The sequence below is a fragment of the Equus przewalskii genome, chromosome 2 (genome assembly GCF_037783145.1).
Source record: "Equus przewalskii isolate Varuska chromosome 2, EquPr2, whole genome shotgun sequence".
Lineage (NCBI taxonomy): Eukaryota > Metazoa > Chordata > Mammalia > Perissodactyla > Equidae > Equus > Equus przewalskii.
Window position 1 is genome coordinate 101368203 of NC_091832.1, and position 23718 is coordinate 101391920.

Here is a 23718-nt window from a genome sequence, read left to right on the forward strand (position 1 = left end):
CAAGTCAATAATATTAATTTAGTATAGACTCTATATTCAAATTTCTTCAATTATAACAAAAATGTCTTTTATAGCCTTTGATTTATTTATATTTTTGGGTCCAGGAGTCTGTCAACAATCATACATTGCATCTGGTTGAGAGGTATGTCTTAATATGATATGCACTGTGTGTTAAATCTGCTGTATATTTTGTCTGCTCTTATAGAGACACTTGCAGTCTTTATTTTCCATTTTTTTTGTTATTATTTGACATCTGTCTACACTACAAAGCGATCACCCCCAAAAATCTAGTTACCATCCATTACCCTGCAACTGATCCCCTTCACTCCTTTTGCCCACCCCCGACCCACTTCCCCTCTGGTAACCACCAATCTGTTCTTTGTTCTCTGTATGCAGGATTTGGCTTTTGTTTGTTCATTTTTTTTTTTTAGATTCCACATCTGAGTGAAATCACATAGTATTTGTCTTTCTCCTTCTGACTTATTTTACTTAGCATAATATTCTCAAGGTCCATACATGTTGTTGGCATGGATGGCAAGATTTCATCTTTTTTATGGCTAAGTAGTAATCCATTGTATGCATATACCAGTCTTCTTTATCTATCTATGATTGAACATTTAGGTTGCTTCCATATCTTGGCTATTGTAAGTAATGCTACAAGGAACATAGGGGTGCATATATCTTTTTGAATTGGCGTTTTCAGATTCTTCGAATAAATACCCAGTAGTGGAATACTTGGATCATGTGGTAGTTCTATTCTTAATTTTTTGAGAAATCTCCATACTGTTTTCCATAGTGCCTGACCCAATTTACAATCTCACCAACAGTGTATGAGGGTTACCTTTTCTCCACATCTTCTTCAACATTTGTTTTATCTTGTCTTTTTGATAATAACCATTCTAACAGATGTAAGGCAATATCTCTTTGTGGTTTTTATTTCCATTTCCCTAGTAATTAGTAATGCTGAATATATTTTCATGTGCCTGTTGGCCATCTCTATGTCTTCTTTGGAAACATGTTTGTTCAGATCCTCTGCCCGTATTTTAATAGCAATTTTTTTCTGTTGTTGAATTGTATGATTTCTTTATATATTTTGGATATTAACCCTTTATTAGATGTATGATTTGGAAATATCTTCCTTCTCCTATGTAGTAGGTTGCCTTTTTGTTTTGTTGATGGCTTCCTTTGCTTTGCAGAAGCTTTTTATTTATTTATTTGTTTGTTTATTTTTGTGAGGAGGATTGGCCCTGAGCTAACATCTGTTGCCAGTCCTCCTCTTTTTGCTTGAGGAAGATTGTTGCTGAGCTAACATCTGTGGCAATCTTCCTCTATTTTATGTGGGATGCCAGCACAGCATGGCTTGATGAGCGGTGTGTAGGTCTGTGCCCAGGATCCGAACATGTGAACCCTGGGCCCCTGAAGCAGAGTGCACGAACTTAACCACTATGCCATGGGGCCAACCCCTGTTCAAAAGCTTTTTAGTTTGATATAGTCCCATTTGTTTATTTTTGCTTTTGTTTCCCTTGCCTTTGGAGTCAGAGCCACAAAAATATCACTAAGAATGATGTCAAGGAGCTTACTGCTTATGTTTTCTTCTAGGAAATTTATGGTTTCAGGTCTTCCATTTAAGTCTTTAATCCATTTTAAGGTAATTGTTAAGTATGAGGTAAAATAGTGGTCTAGTTTCATTCTTTTGCATATGGCTGACCAGTTTTCCTGGCACCATTTATTGAAGAGTGTCCTTTCTCCATTGTATGTTCTTGGCTCTTTCATCATAAACCAGTTGTCCATATATGTATGCATTTATTTCTGGGCTCTCAATGCTGTTTGATTGATCTGTGTGACTGTTTTTGTGCCAGTACCATACTGTTTTGATTACAATAACTTGGTAGTATAGTTTGAAATCAAGAAGTGTGATGCCTCCAGCTTTGTTCTTCTTTCTTAGGATTACTTTGGCTATTCAGGGTCTTTTGTGGTTCCATACAAACTTTAGGTTTGTTTTTTCTACTTCTATGAAAAAATACCATTGTAATGTTGTAGGGATTGCATTGAATCTGTAGATTTCTTTGGGTAGTATGGGCATTTTAACAATATTAATTCTTCCAATCCATGAGCATGGAATATCTTTCAATTATTTGTGTCTTCAGTTTTTTTCATCCATCTCTTATAGTTTTCAGTGTAAAGGTCTTTCACCTCTTTGCTTAAATTTATTCCTAGATATTTTATTCTTTTTGATGCAATTGTAAATGGAATTGTTTTCTTGGTTTCTCTTTCTTATAGTTTGTTGTTAGTGTATAGAAATGCCACAGATTTTTATATATTGATTTTGTATCCTGCAATTTTATTGAATTCATTTATTCTGACAGTTTTTGGTGGAGTCTTTGGGGCTTTCTATATATACTATCACGTCATCTGCAAATAGTGACAGTTTTGCTTCTTATTTTCTGACTTGGATGCCTTTCATTTCTTTTTCTTACCTAATTGCTGTGGCTAGGAATTCCAATACTATGTTAAATAAACGTGGTGAGAGTGGGCATCCTTGTGTTGTTACTGATCTTAGAGGAAAAGTTTTCAGCTTTTCCCCATTGATTACGGTGTTAGCTGTGGGTTTGTCATATATGGCTTTTATTATGTTGAAGTCCATTCCCTCTATACTCACTTTGTTGAAAGTTTTTATCATAAATGAATGTTGAATTTTATTGAATGTTTTTTCTACATCTCTTGAGATGATCATGTGATATTTATCCTTCATTTTGTTAGTGTGGTGTATCACGTTGATCGATTTGCAGATGTTGAACCTTCCTTCCATCCTTGGAATAAATCCCACTTGATTGTGGTGAATGACCCTTTTAACATCTTGTTGAATTTGGTTTGCTAATATTTTGTTGAGGATTTTTGCGTCTATGTTCATCAGTGATATTGGCCTGTAATTTTCTTTTTTTGGGGTGTCCCTGTCTGGTTTTGGTATCGGGTAATGCTGACCTCATAAAATGTGTTTGGAAGCATTCCCTTCTGTTTTTTGGAAGAGTTTGAGAAGGGTAAGTATTAAATCTCTTTTGAATATTTGGAATAACTCACCAGTGAAGCCGTCTGGTCCTGGACTTTTGTTTTTTGGGAGGTTTTTGATTACTGATTCAATCTCCTTACTAGTAATCGATCTTTTCAGGTTTTCTGTTTCTTCATGATTCAGTCTTGGAAGATTGTATGTTTCTGGGAATTTATCCATTTTTTCTAGGTTGTCCAATTAGTTGGCATATAATTGTTCATAGTAGTCTCCTATGATCCTTTGTATTTCTTTGGTGTCAGTTGTAATTTCTCCTTTTGCATTTCTGATTTTATTTATTTGAGCTCTCTCTCTTTTTTTCTTGGTTATTCTAGCTAAAGGTTTGTCAATTTTGTTTATCTTTTCAAAGAACCTGCTTTTAGTTCATTGATCTTTTCTATTGTCTTTTTAGTCACTATTTCATTTATTTCCACTCTGATCTTTATTATTTCCTTTCTTCTACTAACTTTGGAATTCGTGTTTTCTTTTTCTAATTCCTTTAGGTATAAAGTTTGATTGTTTATTTGAGATTTTTCTTTTTTCTTGAGGTAGACCTGTATTGCTACAAATGTCTCTCCTAGAACCATTTTGCTGCATCCCAAGATTTCAGTATGTCGTATTTCTGATTTCATTCATCTGTAGATATTTTTTGAATTTTCCTTTGATTTCTTTGATGACCCATTGGTTTTTCAGTAGCATATTATTTAATCTCTATGTTTTTGTGGTTTTTCCAGTTTTCTTATTGTAATTAGTTTCTAGTTTCATACCACCGTGGTCAGAGAAGATGCTAGATATGACTGCAGTCTTCTTGAATTTATGGCTTGTTTTGTGGCCCAACATGTAATCTGTCCTGGAGAATGTTCCATGTGCACTTGAGAAGGATGTGTATTCTGCTGCTTTTGAATGGAATGTTCTTTATATATCTATTATATATATCTAGTCTAATTTGTCATTTAAGGCTATTTCCTTATTGATTTTCCATCTAGACAATTTATCCATTGATGTAAGTAGAGTGTTAAAGTTCTCTACTATTATGGTATTGCTTTCAATTTCTCCCTTTAGGTCTATGTACTTATTGCCATTTGTTAATTGTTTTCTTGCTGTTTATGTAGTTCCTCTCTGTTCTTTTCTTCTTCTCTTTCTCTTGTGGTTTGATGACTTCCTTTAATGTTGTCTTTAGATTCTTTTGTCATTTTCTTTTGTATATTTACTATGAGGTTTTTCTTTGTGATTACCATGAATTCACGTATAACAGTCTCTTTTAAGTTGATAGCATCTTAAATTTGAACACATTCCAAAGCTTTACGTTTTTACTCCCCCCAACATCTTTTATTTTTGATGACATTTTTCACCTTTACATTTTATGCAAAGTTTAACTAAAAATTGTAATTTTAGTTAATTTTACTTTGTCTTTTGACTTTCATACTTGGTTTATAAATAATTGATTCACTACGTTTATTATATATTTACCTTTTCCAATGAGATTATTATTTTCATATGTTTTCTTGTTATTAACTAGTGTCTTTTATTTTCAGCTTAAAGTCCCATCAACATTTCTTGTAAGGCCAGTTTAGTGATGATGAACTCCTTTAGCTTTTGCTTATTTGGAAAACTCTTAATCTTTCCTTCAATTCTGAATGATAACCTTGCTGGGTAGAGAATTCTTGACTGGATTTCTTTTATTTCAGTGCTTTCAGTATGTCATGCCACTCCCTTCTAGTCTGCTAAATTTTTGCTGAAAAATCTGCTAAGAGCCTTATGGAATTTCCCATGTATATAATAAGATTTTTTTTCTCTTGCTGCTTTTAAGATTCTCTTTTTATCCTTAACTTTTACCATTTTAATTATGATGTCTCTTGGTGTGGTTCTCTTTGAGTTCATCTTTTTTGGAACTCTCTGGGCTTCCTGGGCCTGGATATCTGTTTCCTTCCCAGATTAGGGAAATTTTTAGCCATTATTTCTTCAAATAATTTTTCGGGCCCTTTCTCTTTCTCTTCTCCTTCTGGAACCCCTATACTGTGAATGTCATCCTACTTGATGTTGTCCCAGAGGTCCCTTAAGGTATCCTCACTTAAAAAAATGTTTTTATTTTTTATTTTGCTGCTCTGCCTGGGTGAGAGCCATTGCTTTGTCTTCCAGCTTGTGGATTTGTGCTTCTACTTCATCCATTCTGCTTTTGAACCCTTCTGGTGTATTTTTCATTTCAGTTATAACTTCTGTTTGGTACTTTCTTGTATTTTCTATCTTTGTTGAAGTTCTCACTGTGTTCATCTGTTCTTCTCCTGAGTTCAGTGAGAATCCTTATGACTATTACTTTGAACTCTTTATCAGATAGGTTCCTTATTTCCACTTTATTGGGGTCTTTTTCTGGGGATTTGTCTTGTTCTTTGGTTTGGAACATAATCCTTTGTATCCTCTTTTTGCCTGACTCTCTGTGTTTGTCTCTTTATGTTAGGCAAAATAGCTACCTCTGCCAGTCTTGAAGGAGTGGTTTTGTGGAGGAGATGATCTGTGGGGCTAGAAGTGCAATCTCTCCTGGCCTCCAGAGCCAGGTGCTCAAGGGGCTTCCGTTATGTGGGCTATGTGCACCTGCCAGTTGTGGCAGGCCTTGGCTGCAGCTGGGTGGACAGGGCCATGGTGTGTTCTCCTGGCTACGTTGTGGTACAGCTGCTGCATGGGATGTGCTGGGTTCAGGGCATCCCCCTAGTCTGGTTGCAGTGGGCTGCTGTGCTAGGTGGGCAGGGTGTAGAGGATGCCTACCAGTGCTAGCAGACCAGAGGGAGGACACCAAAAATGCTCTCTCACCAGCTAGTCAGAATGAGATTGCAAAAATGGCACCCACCAGCACATCCAGCTCTGGAGACAGTCAGTGTAAGTTCCTGCCTGTCCAGCAGCCACTTTAGGATTAGTAAGTTGGTCTCCCTCACTTATGGTCTGGGTACTTTTCAAACTGTTCAGGGTGAGTGGGTCTGCATGGGAGCCCTTTAAGTGCAGGTTCTCCGTTCCCACAGTTCTGTGGTTCCCTTGGACTTGATTTTCAAAACCAGATGTTTTGGGGGCTTGGCTCTCCAGTGTTGGACCCAAGGGTCGAGGGGTGCTGATGGGGGATACAGTGCTTTCACTCCTTGAGAGAAAATTCTGTATTTTTGGGATCCCTTCCTCACTGTGGGTCACCGTGCCTGGGGTGGAGTCCGGGGTGAGACCGTGTCTCTGCCTCTCCTGCCCATCTCTTAATTTTTGTTGTGGAGGTGCTGTGCATCTAGTTCTCAGGTTTTTTTCAGAGGAAAACTATTCTTTATGTAGCTGTAAATTTGTTGTATCTGTGGGAGGAAGTGAGTTCAGGGTCTTCCTATGTCACCATCTTGAACCCCTCCCCCATTTGCAGTCTTTAAGGATAACATATTTTGATTCTTTCAAGAAGAGTACATGACGTTTATTAACTATATAATAAAATAAGCTGCTTTTCCAGCTGCTGCATAGCCCTGAAGGTTAACTATGAAAATGACTTTTCCAGTAACTGAGTGAGCTGAACTGTTGCTTTTAAAACTCTTTTTAGTGCTTCTTTTCCAGCCTTTGAACTTTTCACTAGGCATTAGTCATTTTTAATAAAAATACGTTTTGTTTGTAGGTCTTAATAGCATTTTGTCCTCATAAAAATATGGAAAACTTCCTGAGATTCAATCCATTGTAGCTCTTAAAAAAAAAAGGTAAGTTTTTGAAATGAAACATTAAACTATCCACCCCCCCACCAAGTTAATAAATTACATAATTACTAATTCTCTCTGACTGACTTTGGAATTTCCTCATTTTAAAAACTGATGTCAGAGAAGAAATGTTGAAATGCAATTAACAACATCAGGTTTGCTGAAAAGTACCCTTTGACCAATTATGCTGTTCTAAATACCACAGTAACATTAACCAAATATTTTCTCTATTGATGTAGAGAATTTGGAGTTCTTTATTCTTTTGAGTGGCTCATTCTCATTTATTGCTGCTTATTTTGTGGATAAGGCAGTATTACCCAATGTTACCTCCCAAAAGGGTACTTTTAATTTGATTATTTCATGGTCTCCACATGTGTAGCTTATTGTTTATGGTTGCAGCCTGAATGAGAAAAGGGAAAATCAGGTCACTGGTGGCTACAAAATATTCATATTTTGGTGGTATTTATTATTTTAATTAAAATTCTTGACATTATTATTTGAGCCAAGTTGGATATGGTTATTAGCTCTTTTTTGTCTTCTTTACCTCTATTTTTTTTCTTTCTAAGTTTTTCGGTGCTCTTTGAAGCTGTATCTTCTTTTTTCATTTTCTTGACTTTTTTTCCCCTAAAATATATTTTGTGAGTCATATACTTAGCTTTTACAACTTTTAATTTTTCTTCTCTTTCAGCTTATCTCCAGGTCATTTTATTGTTTGTATTAATGAGAATTTTACCCCCTCAGTTCTTTTAAGGCATGTCAACCTCCTTTAAGCTTTCCTTCTCCTTCAGAATAATTATCTTTGGAGATATTATTAAAATTTATTCCAAGCTCTCTTATGTTGATTTAAATTGCTCATATGTTGAAAAATCTTCAGCTAATGAAAATGATCTTCTTTCACTCCTCCAGCTTACTGGGCCTGGCTCTCCTTGAGGCCTCTGACTCCTTCTCCATTCCACCTTACCTCGGATCTAGTGTGACTGTTCTCTAGACTTCATCATTCATGGCAAGTAAACTTCCACCTCTGAGTCTCTCAGGTTCATGAGATTGATGTTTTTCTTATTGCCCATTCCACCAAGCCTACATTGTATTCTTAGTTAAACTTTCAATTACTCAACCCTTTTAAATCCTGTCTGTTCCATTTCTGTCAGCTTAGCATCCCAAACTAACCTTGTGGAGAGTCTTGCCTCCACTTTTTCGAAAACTATGTTTCTATCTACAAGCTTTTATCCATTAGATTATCTGGGCAATAACTCAAATTCAGTGTGTCCAAAATAGAACTCATCATTAATTACCCCAGATGAGAATGCGACCTATGTTTATTTTATTTACTACTATGTTCTCCACCTCCGTCTGGTACATTCCATGAATGTTGTGTATTTTTGTTGGATAAATAAATAAATGAATTATATTTACCTCAACTAATCTGGTTCCACTTCCTAACCTCTCTGTCTCCTTCCCAATGTTATCCCTTGTCAGCTGGCAGAGAGGAGATCAAAATCTTTTGTGTTTCAGGGTTTTAGGTCCAGTGAAGAGGATGAAGCTTGGAATTATGCTTCCAAAAGGGGAGGAGGTAGAAGCCATGCTTAAATTGAGATAGGTAGAAGGGGTCTAATCCTGGAAGGATATGCATTATTTTGGGAATTTCCTCAAGGTTGGGGAAGGGGACAATATTTTGGAAGTACTTTTCATGTGGCAGATATATGTGTTCATTCTCATGCTAAGCCTCAAAGAGGTGACAGGACCTCTGATGGCCTGGCAGAGATGTTTGTGTGTTTGATTGAACATTAGGACTCTTGGCGTTTAGCTTTTTTCTCTCCATGCTTTTGGAGCTGCAGCAGTCAATTACCACAGATGTGGCACAGAAACATATTTTTGATGATGGAATATATGCAATTTTATATTATAGTTTCATTAGATAATAATTTCCATGTAGTTCCACAGTTTTATGGTGGAAATTAATGATACTGATTGAGGGCATATGCTATAACTTTGTACACTTCCTTTCTTAATGTACGTTTAGGTTATTTCCATTTCTTCCCAGTTTAAAATAAAATTGTAATGATTGTTAATATATGTTTTTTCTTCTTATGGATTATTTTTCAATACTTATATAACCATATTCCCCTAAAGTTTTATTTTAAGTCTGAATCGTTCTCTTTCCCTGAGAGTCTTTTGTTTGTGTCACGGTGTCAGTGCCTGGAAAGCTTAATGTTCCTCCTTGCAAGTCTCTTATATTTTGAAATGCGTTTTTTATCAGACACTGACTGTGGATTCAGTAATTTTTTTTAATTTAATTTTTATTGAGTTAGTGATAGGTTACAATCTTGTGAAATTTCAGTTGTACATTATTGTTTGTCAGTCGTGTTGTAAGTGCACCCCTTCACTCTTTGTGCCCACCCCATCTTTCCCCCGGTAGCCACTAATCTGTTCTCCTTGTCTGCATTTTTAAATTCTTCATATGAGTGGAGTCATACAGAGATTGTCCTTATCTATCTGGCTTATTTCACTTAACATAATCCCTCAAGGTCCATCCATGTTGTTGCAAATGGGACTATTTTGTTCTTTTTTACGGCTGAGTAGTATTCCATTGTATATATATATTACATCTTCTTTATCCAATCATCTGTTGATGGGCACTTAGGTTGCTTCCACATGTTGGCTATTGTAAATAATGCTGCGATGAACACTGGGGTGCGTGGGAGTTTTGGAATTGGTGACTTCAAGCTGTTTGGATAGATACCCAGTAGTGGGATAGCTGGATCATATGGTAGTTCTATTTTTAATTTTTTGAGGAATCTCCACACTGTTTTCCATAGTGGCTGCACCAGGTTGTGTTCTCACCAGAAGTGTATGAGGGTTCCTTTTTCTTCACGACCTCTCCAACATTTGTTGCTATTTGTTTTAGTTATTTTTGTCATTCTAATGGGTGTAAGGTGATATTTTAGTGTAGTTTTGATTTGCATTTCCCTGATGATCAGTGATGATGAGCATCTTTTCATGTGCCTATTGGCCATCGTATATCTTCTTTGGAGAAATGTCTGTTCATGTCTCCTGCCCATTTTTTTTTTTTTTTTATTAATGTTATGATAGATTACAACCTTGTGAGATTTCAGTTGTACATTTTTGTTAGTCATGTTGTGGGTACACCACTTCCCCCTTTGTGCCCTCCCCCCGCCCCCCCCTTTTCCCTGGTAACCACCGATCAGATCTCCTTATCAATATACTAACTTCCACCTATGAGTGGAGTCATATAGAGTTCGTCTTTCTCTGACTGGCTTATTTCGCTTAACATAATACCCTCGAGGTCCATCCACGTTGCTGTGAATGTCTCCTGCCCATTTTTTGATTGGGTTGTTTGATTTTTTGTTGTTGAGTTGTGTGAGTTCTTTATATATTATGGATATTAAGCCTTTGTTGGATGTATGACTTGCAAGTATTTTTTCCCAGTTAGGGGGTTGTTTTTTGTTTCAATCCTGTTTTCCTGTGCCTTGAAGAAGCTCTTTAGTCTGATGAAGTCCCCTTGGTTTATTCTTTCTGTTGTTTCCCTTGTCTGAGAAGACATGGTGTCCGAAAAGATCCTTTTAATACTGATGTCAAAGAGTGTACTGCCTACATTTTCTTCTAGAAGCCTTATGGTTTTAGGTCTTAGCTTTAGGTCTTTGATCCATTTTGAGTTTATTTTGGTGAATGGTGAGAAAAAATGGTCAATTTTCATTCTTTTACATGTGGCTTTCCAGTTTTCCCAGCACCATTTGTTGAAAAGACGTTCTTTTCTCCATTGTATGCCCTCAGCTTCTTCGTCAAAGATTAACTATCCATAGATGTGTGGTTTTATTTCTGAGCTTTCAGTTCTGTTCCATTGATCTGTGCACCTGTTTTTGTATGAGTTCCATGCTGTTTTGATTACTGTAGCTTTGTAGTATGTTTTGAAGTCAGGGATTGTGATGCCTCCCGTTTTGTTCTTTTTTCTCAGGATTGCTTTAGCAAGTCGGGGTCTTTTGTTACCCCATATGAATTTTAGGATTCTTTGTTCTAATTCTGTAAAGAATGTCATTGGGATTCTCATTGGTATTGCGTTGAATCTGTAGATTGCTTTAGGTAGAGTGGACATTTTAACTATGTTTATTCTTCCAATCCATGTACATGGAACGTCTTTCCATCTCTTTATGTCGTCATCCATTTCTTTCAGAAAAGCCTTGTAATTTTCGTTGTATAGGTCTTTCACTTCCTTAGTTAAATTCACTGTGAGGTATTTTATTCTTTTTGTTGCGATTTTGAATGGTATTGTGTTGGATTCAGTAATTTTAATTTCTTAGGTACTTATTTGAATCCACACATTACTGAAGATTTACCGATGTTGAATAAAGAGTCAGGTGTTTAAACCAAGTATAACCCACCAACATCAGCTTTATTTTTTGTTTTGGATAGCTATTGAATTGTTTTTTTCTCTAGAAACCCTAATATTTCTTATCAGTTGTAAGATTTACACAAATAATTTTCATATTTAGTCTTTAACTTTTAACTAAATATGAGATTCCCATGTATGAGGTAGATGGCAAACCCCACCATCTTATGTTTGCTGTATGGAGTCTAAATATCTTTATTGTTTAAACAAGTTTAATATGTATTTTTATTTTTTGAAAAAGAAATACATACATATGATGAAAAATTCAAGCACTACAAAAGAATATACAGTAAAATGTCCTCTAGTCTTCTTCCCTAGAGACAATAATACTTATCAGTTTTTGTGTACCCTTTCAGAATTATTCTATTCATACTCTAGCTTTTCTCTATCATATTTACTTTAGTTAAAACTGTAGTGTTCTTGAAAAGGGGGAACATCTTGTTTTAATTCATATATTTTTTGTTACTTTAATAATATATTTATTTACATTATTATTTACACAGGCTCAATGAAGTTTTAGTTAGTTATATTTGGCTTTTCCTTTATCTGTAAATAAAAATCTAAGTAAGATTGATTAAGATAGTTGTGAACTTTTTTGGAAAATGAAAATTAGGAAGAGAGAAAGGAATTATCAAAAAGGTAGAGAAACTGACTAAGACTGGATGGGAGGTCGGGGAAAGTAGGAGTCAGGACTATTGAGGATGGTATTTGAGGAGCATTTCCTAATCTGTCTATAAATACCTTTGTTCCCTTCTTGAGCACATGTATTTACTTCTATTATCAATACTGTTGGATAATAAATTATTAAATCTTGTATAACTGATTTCTAAGCTCTGCTCTGGGAATGTTAGCATCTGACAAGATATTAACAGGTATCTGATGAAACAATTCCCTAATACAATATGTTTGGGAAAAGTGCTATAGCATTGATAGTAAACTTTTGTAGTGACATTCATAAATTGCTTTCAAGGTGTAAGGTGCTAAATGCATGCATCTGAGCTGCTAAGACATTTTACAACATATTTAGAATGAAAAGGAAATCTATTCAGAACTCTATCATTTTCTTAACTCTTTAATTAATAGATACCATCTTTGTATTTGGCGGAAGTATTATTGTTCTTCTTTTTTAGTGTTTGCAGAATGAAATTCTGGCAGTTCCTAGGGGGACCAGAATTTACTGAGGCAGTTTATATTCTTAAAATGCAATAACTTGTTATGTCAGAAGCTGCTTTGAGATGCCAGAAGAAAATATTTCCTCTTTTTCCGCCTTTTTTCGTTCATAATTGCCATAAACAATGCAAGTTGTATACATAAACTGTACAATTATTTACTTTTAATGTTTGATGGAATGGCTTTTAAAAAGTCAGACATACTGCCAAGTAGTACAATGTTTATTTCTTTCTTTGAATCAAGGGTATGTAGGAGGACAGCGCTGACCTGGTGTGAAAGTGCCTGGCCTAGGGAAGGGCAGGAAAAGCAGCAGCCATATTAACACTTCTTCAACTGCTGCCATCACTTTTCACTAGTTTGGAAAGGAATTCTGCCTCAAATCCTTTTTTGAAATTAGTTGAGTGGAAGTAAATAAATAAAAAATAAATGAATAACAACTTCACATTTGTGTCTTCCTCAGTACTCAGAAATTTTTGTGAGTTAGATATGCACATATACCTTTTTTTTTTTTTTTGCTGAGGAAGATTAGCCCTGAACTTACATTTATGCCAGTCTTTCATCACTTTATACGTGGGTTGCTGCCACAGCATGGCTGATGAGTGGTGTAGGTCTGTACCTGGGATCTGAACCTGCAAACCCAGGCCACTGAAGCGGAGTGTGACAAAGTTAACCACTAAGCCACGGGGCTGGCCTCCCACATATACATTTTTGAAACTGAGGAAGAACCCTTTTCCAAGGATTTATGCTGTATTATTTCATGATAGTTATCTGTGTATCTGAGAATAAATATTATCATTGTCTTAGCTTTATGTAAAATTTTTTTCCTCTCCAGTTTTAGTCTTGACTTTGAATTGGTTATATTGACCTATGAAATCCATAAAAAATAGTTGTTTTAGTCAATATTTAGGAGTGAAACTCCTGTTGGTTATCCCTTTATCTTCTTCTTGAAAATGAGAGAGTTCTGTTTAAACAGTGAGGAACTTAAAGGTCATAGAACTGTTGATGTTTTTGTTTGACCTGATAGCAAAGCCAGGCTTCATTAAATGTGGTGATTCTGTACTTGTCACCCCTTCCCCGTTCATAACATAAGCAAAAACAAAAAATAAAATAAGGAGTGGAGAAAATTACACTGTGGATTTTTAAAAAATTTTTAAATTTTTTTTTAATTGCAGGAACATTGGATTATAACAATATATATCTTTCAGATGTACATCGTAATATATTTTGAATTCTGTGTAGATTACATCATGTTCACCACCCAAAAACTAACTGTAGTCCGTCCCCTCACATGTGAGCCTAATCACCCCTTTTGCCCTCCCTCCTCCTTCCCCTATGGTAACCACCAGTCCAATCTCCAATGCTATGTGTTTGTTTGTCATTGTTTTTATCTTCTACTTATGAGTGAGATCATACGGTATTTGACTTTCTCCCTCTGACTTATTTCACTCAGCATAATACCCTCAAGGGCCGTCCATGTTGTCACAGATGGCTGGATTTTATCATTTCTTATGGCTGAGTAGTATTCCATTGTGTATATATACCACATCTTCTTTATCCATTCGTCCCTTAATGGGCACCTAGCTTGCTTCCATGTCATGGCTATTATGAATAATGCTGCAGTGAACATAGGGGTGCATGTATCTTTATGCCTTTGTGTTTTCAAGTTCTTTGGATAAATACCCAACAGTGGAATAGCTGGATCATATGGTAGATCTTTTCTTAATTTTCTGAGGATACTCCATACTGCTTTCCATAGCGGCTGCACCAGTTTGCACTCCCAACAGCAGTGAACAAGGGTTCCCTTCTCTCCACATCCTCTCCAACACTTGTCGTTTCCTGCCTTATTAATTATAGCCATTCTGACTGGAGTGAGATGATACCTCATTGTAGTTTTGATTTGCATTTCCCTGATAGCTAATGGTGTTGAACATCTTTTCATATGCCTGCTGGACATCCGTATATCTTTGGAGAATCTCTGTTCGGATCTTTTGCCCATTTTTTAATTGATTGGTTTGTTTTTTTGTTGTTGGGCTGTATGAGTTCTTTGTATATTTTGGGTATTAATCCCTTATCTGATATATGGTTTGCAAATATCTTCTCCCAATTGTTAGGTTGTCTTTTCGTTTTGTTGATGGTTTCCTTTGCTGTGCAGAAGCTTTTTAGTTTGATGTAGTCCCATTTGTTCATTTTTTCTTTTGTTTCCCTTGCCCGGTCAGACATGGTACTTGAAAATATGCTGCTAAGAATGATGTCAAAGAGCATACTGGCTATGTTTTCTTGTAGAAGTTTCATGGTTTTGGGTCTTACATTCAGGTCTTTAATCCATTTTGAGTTGATTTTTGTGCATGGTGTAAGATAATGGTCTACTTTCATTCTTTTGCATGTGGCTGTCCAGTTTTCCCAACACCATTTATTGAAGAGACTCTCTTTTCTCCATTGTATGCTCTTGGCTCCCTTGTCGAATATTAGCTGTCCATAAATGTGTGGGTTTATTTCTGGGCTCGCGATTCTGTTCCATTGATCTGTGTGTCTGTTTTTGTGCCAGTACCATGCTGTTTTGGTTACTATGGCTTTGTAGTATATTTTGAAATCAGGGAGTGTGGTATCTCTAGCTTTGTTCTTTTTTCTCAGGAATCCTTTGGCTATTCAGGGTCTTTCACTGTGGATTTGAATGACTCTCACAGGGTCTTGTTCAAGGTGAGGGTATATATAGTTATATTTTAGAAAACATTCATATTTATATATAGAATAGATTTTATATAAATGTGTTATTTGAAATATTTGTTACTATATATTTATATTAACATATTTTATGAAAATATATACATACATAAAAATATATATTATACAGTATTTGTATATTTATGTATGGATAAATATATTTATGTATGAATAAATATATAAATATACATAATTTATGAAATTCAAAATATAATGAATATATAGCTATATATAAATATATATTTCTAAATTCTTGTGGTTATATGTTTATATACAACACTATGTATAATAAGAATATACGTATATATTTATATTTTGGAAATGTTTCATAAGATAGTCTAGCAATTCCTTAAAAACTAAATCGAAAGAAAATACATTCTTGGCTGATATAGTGTTTTATATAAGTGTGCCTGGAGGCTTGAGGAGGTAATAATGCTTTATTACTTTTCTTAGGAGTATTTAAAGCAGTTCTTGAAAGGATGAATGGCTTAGTGAACCAACTTTCTCAATAAGGTATCATACCCCTTTCCTCCACTGCCCCAAGTCTTGTTACAGTGGTATTGTCTATAAATCATGGGGGAACATGGCAGTGGGCTTAATAGTGTTGGTGACAGAAGGCCGTCCATAGCTGAGGGAGGTTCATTGGCACAGGAGAGGGAAGGAGATTAGAAAGAATAAGAAATCAGTGATTTGGGCTGTTTATTAACCTTGCTTATCTGTGGAAAAGATCCTTTACCCTGTCATTGGGCATAGACGTGGCAGCTGGAGAGTTGTCTCTGACCCCTGAAAACCAGGCAATTGAGGCTGTTGAAGGATGGGTCAGCTGTGCTGCAGCTGCCGCATGCCCAGAATAAAAGTCACACAGAGACTCATACACGCTGCTGAACAGGACTGCAGTGAGGAGCTAGGAGTTTTTAGTTGCTGGTTTGTTCACTGTTTCCAAAGGACTAATTATGAAGAAGCAGTAAGGGCCATGGTGATGGAAATGATTACTGTTTAAGGATTGCCAAGGAGACTGCTTGAAAAGGTGTTGGGTAGGAGTTCGCTTTTAGAGGTATGGCCATTAGCCATAGGCTAAGGTTGAAAGCCACTGCTATCAAAGGTTTGCTTTACCCGGATAGCTCTGTGGCTCTGAGCTTATTGGGTGTTAGCTCCATCCTCAGGGCACCATGTCAGGGCTTGAAATTCTGTAATACAGTTGGAGGGCCTGGTGTAGGAGGGATGCAAGATGGCAACTCAGGGTATTTGGCTGGATTTTCCCTGGTGGTGCCAGAGTAGGAGCTGGGTGAGTGATTGTTGAGACATGTCCAGGCATTGCTCTACCTCCTTTCCATTTGGATCTGGGCCTCTGGACAGAGGGTAAAGAATTATGTCAGAATTTACTTAGTGCTGATGAAACAACCCAATTTAGTTGTCTTCTAAACTGCTTTGGCTGACGTGGACCTCTGGGGTCAAAAGAAAAGGAAATGTGTTGGAACATGAAAGTGATAGAAGGAAACACCCTATTTATCTTTCCTACTTATTCTTAAGAACACTCTTTGGAAGTTAAGTGTTTGGATGCTTAACATTTTGCAGGACAACTGTGATCTTTCTCTGACACTTCTGCTCCTTTCTGTCAGAGGACCAATTCCCTCTAGAGTTTCTCATTATCATCTTCAAACACGCATTGAATGTTTCTCTATGATGGTGCTTTCTTGAAGCTACTACCAGGCTGTCTGAAGCTTCTGGTAGTTTACTGTTCTTTTAGGAAATTTTGGGATAATTTAATATTTAAAGAGTAACCTTTTAATGGGAACTTCTTATCAGTTTTGAGGTCTTCCTTTTCTGCCAGTTCAAGTCAGCAGTATTAAGTAAGCACTTATGGTGTGCCCTGCATGAGACCTGGACCTCAGGGAACTTAGGGGATCACACGGATTTCATATATATTAAGAAATTAGAGAACATTACAAGAAAATAAAAATTTAAGGACTTATTTGTGTGGTATAAGCTCTTAAGTGCAGGGTGGATCAGCATAACCGAGTGTGAACCCTAGTTCTACCACCCTGGATAAATCACAATCTTTTTAATCCTTGTGTATCTAATAGAGATATTATTAACTATCTCTAGAATTGTTTAAAGGATTAAATAACATACAAAAAGTGCCAAGCACATTGTAGGTACCCTGTACATTTCAGTTAGATCTGTGTAGGCTGGGGAAGACTTACAAGGAGATAGGGAAATGTAACCTGGAAGGTGAAGGATGGGGAAGACGTGGTTAGCAGAGAGGAGTGATGAGTCTATTTGTAAGGAGGAGAGAAGGGAAGGTGAGTTAAGATAGGCAATGGGAAGTATTTAGTTGTGAATCTGGGCCCGACTGGGATGGAGGGTTGTACAGAGAGGTGGTGAGATTTAAAAAAAGTGACTCACGTGGCCAGCTAAGAAGTTGGATTAGATCCAGTAAACAGTTAAATATTGTATGAATACAAGTGGTGTTTTGGAGAGATTTTTGCAGTATGTAAAACTAATGCAGCAGCCCTGTGAAGACTTGTCCCCATGTTCCAGTTGGCAAATAATGTTTGGAAGATGTTTAAAAAAACTTTACGTTTGTATTTACTCTGTGAATGTACGAAGAACACTAATGGAAATCAAAATGAGAGAAAAAATTAGTTAATGATCTAGCCATCCAAACAAATCAGATTGTTTTCATATTCCCGATTGGTTTTAGTTTTTCTTCCAAAGGATGGAAAAATTCTTATGAATATAATTTGAGTTAATTTCTATCAATGCTCTAAACAGTGCCTGGCACATAGTAAGCACTTACTACATGTTAGCTCTTATTTTTACCTTAATACAGACCAAGAATTTATAGAGTAGATGAGATAGTCCAAGTTAACAGACAGCTTAATTAAAGGCATTTTTGGCAGGTAAATTTTGTGACCTTCCTATTTTCATTCACAACTTCATAATGTTCCATGTGCAAGCTAAACACAAAAAGAAGTCCCAATCTTTTCCAAAACAGAATGAGGTATGATCAATATGCAAGTTATCTGCTATTTAAGCTAAATTCTTTGGTGGCCTGTCAGAGATTTGTTCTCATTAACTGCAAATGGTGGGGGAGAAAGAACAAATAATAAATTTATTAAAAAAATTTATGTTCTATTCAGTGGGTAATCTGTGGTTGGGATTTGTTGTTGGCTTAAAGTATAGGTCTAATTATTATACTTTTCCTAGAAAAGAGTTGAATTTATTTTTTGATTGTTACATTCTTGACAGTTTTATTTTATAGGATGAATACTCAAGATTTCAGTGTGTTCTAAGAGTGAGTCAGGCAGTTTATGTCAAACATCCTCATTCTTAAACTTTCTTGGTGGGTTATGGGGGAGTTAACAAATGAGCATGTTGTATCAGTTACTCAGTTTGCAATAATTTATTTCTGAACTAGTAAAACTGTGAACTTTTCTCTAACTGCTAACCCTGAGTTATTTTTCTAAAGACATTCTGTTCATGTTTCTAAAATCTTAGCTGTTGATACCACTTGGATAGACTCCTTATTTTTCAAGTGCTGAGGTCTAAGTTGTTGAATAAGCAAGACTAACCTTTGACATGAAAGAAAATTTAGAGGAAAGAAGGATTTCATTTGCTTTTCATTTTCAAGGCCATGTCTTATAATATGAATTTATCAAGAACATGAGTCACAGTTTTCACACTTCTGTGTCCTTTGGGATATAAACGTTTAGGGAATTCACAGGCACAAAGACTACTCTGTGCTGGGGAAAATAATAAAAAAAAATTAAGAAATTGAATTGAAAATAAAACTCCTTCATGCATTCTTTATATAAGCCAATAAGCTTTGTGGGCTTTTGGGTCTTCTCAAATCTCCTTGAAGGCATTTGTGGAACAATTATAGTGACTGGAGTTGCCATTACACCCTTTCTGGGGAACCTGGGAGGAAAGAAGGCTCATTTGCAGTGTAGTCTGGTAAACGGGTTACAACTCTGCTGAGAGGATTGTATCTTTTCCAGCTATAAGCAGTAGCATAGAAGTCAGGTGGTAAATGGATCTGGGTTTTAGAACTTACCTGTAAGTACATGAAGCTTTGGAGACATTAAGAAAAATCATTAATGTGTAGATGTTCAAGGGCTTTAGGTTGCTTTATGCTCCTTTCCCCTCTATTTCTTCCTTCTTTTTCTTTATTTCATTCATTCTTTCTTTGTTGAGGAACATTGTCCCTGAGCTAACATCTGTGCCAATCTTCCTACATTCTGTATGTGGGACACCACCACAGCATGGCTTGATGAGCTGTGTGCAGATCTGCGCCTAGGATCCGAACCTGTGAACCCCAGGCTGCTGAAGCAGAGTGCGTGAACTTAACCACTATGCCACTGGGCCAGCCCCCATTCATTATTTTTAAATGCAACATTTTATAAGATTTCATAAATAGGTAATTTTACATCTGCTGCATAGAAAGTTTTCAAGTTCTTCTGGAGAAGAAACTCAAACCAGGAGGATATGTAAAGATAAGAAAACTTTAATTTTTTTTTCTTTGTTGCTTTAAATTCCCTGGGGATATACTGAAGGGAAATTTTTGAAGCATTACTTATTTGAACAATCTGGCACTATCATCAGCTTTCATTTCACTCATAACTTGAGGAAATGATTTTACCATAGAGTTATTATGTACAACACATCATTTTTGTTTCTCTCTTTCCTCCTTCCTTTTCTTTCTCTCCCTCTGTCCCTTCCTGTCTCCCTCCCTCCTTCCCTCTGTCCATCTACCCCCTATCCCCTCCTTGCTTCCTTCCATGTATTTTTTTCTTAATCACCTCAATATCCACAACTCAGCCAAAGTAGTAAACAGAGTACGAGCTTTTGTGACAGTTGATTTGGAATTTTGTGATTTGCTACCTGGGAGCAGTTATTACTGTCTTGCTTCATTCCATTTTGCTATATACTACTGTTGGAAAGATTGATTTTGGAGGATTGGCTAGCAGAGCAGCAGTCACTCTCATTACTCTCAGAAGTGCAAGGAAAATATAGCATGTTTTCCTATTGCTGACAATCTCACTGGGTAGTTAAGAAAAAATAAACTTTATGCTTTGCAATTTATAAACTTTTACTCTCCTCTGGTGTAGTCTCTTGATAGCTCAGTGTTTTTTAGATATAACTCATGGCCCTTCAGATTTCTATCTCCTTTCATACTTTTCTTTAAGATGGAGTCTGAGAGTGATGTCATAGTGGCAGGGGGAAATTGGAAACCTCTGTCCACGTGGTGTCCTCTTGATCCTTGGCGTGGTTTGGAGTTATAAAGTCAATGATAAAGTTATAATGTTTCTTGTAAAAGTCTCTGATTGCTAAGCATGAGGGGTGACCTCTCCTCCTGCCTTAGTTCCCATACACTGAAGGGCTTAGCCAGGGAGGACCCCCACACACAGGTCTTTTCAGTTGGTTGCTCTGGTCATTTCCTAGGGTAGCCCAAAGATTATTGTGAAATGGCTGTGAAGGAGTTTGTCAAGTCATTCTGAAAGCAAGTATTCATAGTCTATTTAACTTGAGAACATTATATTTTCCTAATTGCATTCTATACTTTTGTCACGGGGAGAATTTTGACATTAACAAGAGCATTTTCATTTTTAGTCATTTTTTTTCAAATTGCCTCTATCTCCATTTCAGGCAGCCTGAGCTCACTATTTAAGAGAAGGGAGGCCTGGCAGAACAACTGAAATAAAAAACCAAACAGTTGATCCTAGCTTCTATGTTTAAAACTCCTGGTAGAGACAGTAGTTGAAGGAAAAGATTGGAAGATTGGCAAGAACTCATAATGCAACAGAGTGTTTTTCCTTTCATAGACTTGATAAAGATTCCTTGGGCTATGGAGAAAGAGTTGGAAAGGAATGGCATCAGACACTGGTAGAGGTCTCTGGAAAGGGGCCCTCTGCTTTTCCCTACACTTGACCCAGTGTCAGTCTTGGCCCCAGGGCTGGGTGAACTCAGAGGAGAGGGGTTAGGTGCTCTACTCCATGCCTGGTTGCCCAGGGCTGCCCCAATCCTTATCCATGGATCCGCAGAGTAGCTGGAGACAGCACAGGGTTGCTAGGAGAAGAGTCTTATAGAGAATCTCCTTGTTCTCATATGTGGTGTGAGGAGTAGCCAAATCTTTTTCTGTACAGCCAAGAGTGGTGTGGATGTGGCCTTGAAAGAAGGCAGTGAAGGGCCTTGCATTTGTAACAAGGGACCACCACTGGAAAGCAGCACAGATAGGTAGATGTCCTCAGCAGATGCCAGCACGGAGATATGATGCCTTCCATGAATCAGATGAATGAGGTGCATATCAGCAGAAGTCAGCACAGATTGAGGAGCAGGTACCTTACCCTGATGCCATGACACTAAACTAACTAGCCTAAATGAGGGGGACCCCTAAATTGAGTTTACTCTGATTTGACTGGGAAAGTCCCAAATTAACTGAGTTTAACCTGAGTTGGTAAGTTTAAGTTTTCTGCTACCAGGCAGAGTGGAGAGTAAGTTGAGTTTCAGAAAAAAAGTACACTTCTTATCTTGGACTCATTGCATACAGTTCCTAGCAAGTATTAACAATCAAGGTGAAAAAAAGCAAAGAACAGGTGCACATTAATCAGTCTTCCAAATATGACCCAGTTTATCTTAGATGACTCATTAAATTGGAGCAGAGCTGGTCCAGAAAAGCATTGAGGTGTTGCCCCATTAGGTATTCAGCAGGAGTGATTCTTACCATAGGACACAGAGTGGCATGTTAAATGATAAGAAATCGAGTAAGTTCTCTTCCACCAATATGATCTAGAATCTTTTTAAGAGTTTCTACCACTTCTTCAGCTAGATCATTTGTAAGGGTAGTGAGATTTGTTGATGGAAACTTAGGGAGGCATCTTCGTGTAAAGGAAAGCACACAGACTTGGGGGCAGACACTTTTAATTTTAAATTATATGTTTGCCCCATACAAGCCGTGTGCCCTGTTTTTCTTTCTGTAAAAAGGAGTTAGTAATAACTGTGGTAGACTTCCGCTCTTTTTGCTTCAGCCTCTCCCCCTTATTCTGGTAACAGCACCACACCTCCTGTGCTCTAAGTACACGTGCTTTGAAGGTGCTGACCCCTCCCCTGGCTTCCTGTGACTCAAGCCTGGCTAATCAATGCTTTCTGACCCCCTGGTCACAGTAATTGGTTCAGGGATAGACACAGGACCTAAATCATTTGAAGCAGAGTAAATCTCAGGATTTTTATTGAAAAAATTGGGAAGAAGCAGCTCACTTTCCCTCGTTGCTAAGCTTGAGGAGTTATAATCCTAGACCCAGCAGGTGTCAAGCCGCTGAAGAAAGCCCACCTAAGAGTGAAACCAATGCAGGGAAGAGCAGAACTGAGAGATGGAGAGTCTGAATTCTTCTGCCATGATCTGAGTGCCTGAATTCAGTTACACCTGAGACCCAGTACTCCTGTATTTTCTAGTGGGATTTTAGGGGCTAATGAACAACTTCCCATTTTCCCCCCTTTAAGTTGGGAACCAATGGAGTGATAGCAACAGGTGTTAGATAGATGGAGATCAAAATATCAACTGTATAACACTAATGAAAGCTGGATTAGTAAACATAATTTAGATGTGCAGGCACAGTGGACTTCTTAGTATTCTCTCCTGAATTGGATTTACAGAACCAAATCCCACATAGTAAGTTTAGCGCATGGTAGATACAGACCAGAATTCTCTGCCCACAGAAACGTAGGGAGGCAGATCCCTGTGCCCTAAGCTGGGGAGCAGAAGAGGCTGAACTGAGCAGGACTCTCTCCTAAATATGCCAACTTTCTAAGTCCCTCCTTCTCTCACAGGATGAGTGAGTGGGTTTGGGGAGAGACCAGGACTGTTCAGGCAGAAGACAGTCCACATGAAGGCAGAGCACCAGAAGTTCCCCTCAGCCTTTTCAGGTCCCTGAGCTGATAAATTACTTTTTGATTTAGATTTTTATCACTTCAACTGAAAGAGTCTTGACAAAATCTCATTCATTGTCTTCACCAGTTATGGGCAGGTAATATGTTGTGGCTGGAGCCACAACAACGAACAAGTACTTGTCCTCAAGGAGTTGACATTCTAGCTGAGGGTGTGGACAGTCTGTTGGCTATTGCTCCACTATGCGGTAAGCGCCAGAATAGGGATAAGGACTGGATGCTATGGGAACAAATGCCTCTCCTTTGGGCAATAATGAAGATTTTTTAGAAGGTTTCTGTGAGTATTAGATGAGGCACTGTAGGTAAAATTCTTGTTATGCTATAGGCCCTCAATAAACATTAGTTTCTTTTACTTTTCTCTTTGACAGTTTCACTCCTTGAGGGTTGGGAGCTCGGCTCACCTTTGTGTTCCCACTAGGATAGTGCCTGACACATGGTGGGTCCTAAAAAAATGACTTGCAGAATGATTAAGGAACTATTGGATAATTTCTGAGGTCTATCTGATGATAAGCAGAACCGCTTTCAAAAGTTATGTATCTGAAAATTTATGATTTCTAAAGAACTGAAATCTTGAGTATTGTAGCAGAAATTTGAGCCAAGGAAAATCCTTTGTGAATACTGCACTAATCCACTTTACAGCTACTGCCAGATTGTCACTAAAAGACAGCTCTAATCGTTACCACCATTAGCACCCTAATAATATACTGTGGTTTACAAAAAGCTTTCTATAC

The 23718-nt window shown here is 37.2% G+C and overlaps 1 long non-coding RNA gene across 1 annotated transcript in view; it reads left to right on the plus strand.

Annotated features, from left to right (window-relative positions):
- Positions 1-23718, plus strand: part of LOC139078881 (uncharacterized) — a 57742-nt gene that overhangs the window by 25444 nt on the left and 8580 nt on the right. The window contains exon 3 of the long non-coding RNA XR_011532056.1: positions 7654-7750. This is a non-coding gene — a long non-coding RNA (uncharacterized lncRNA). The remainder of the gene's footprint in view (positions 1-7653; positions 7751-23718) is intronic.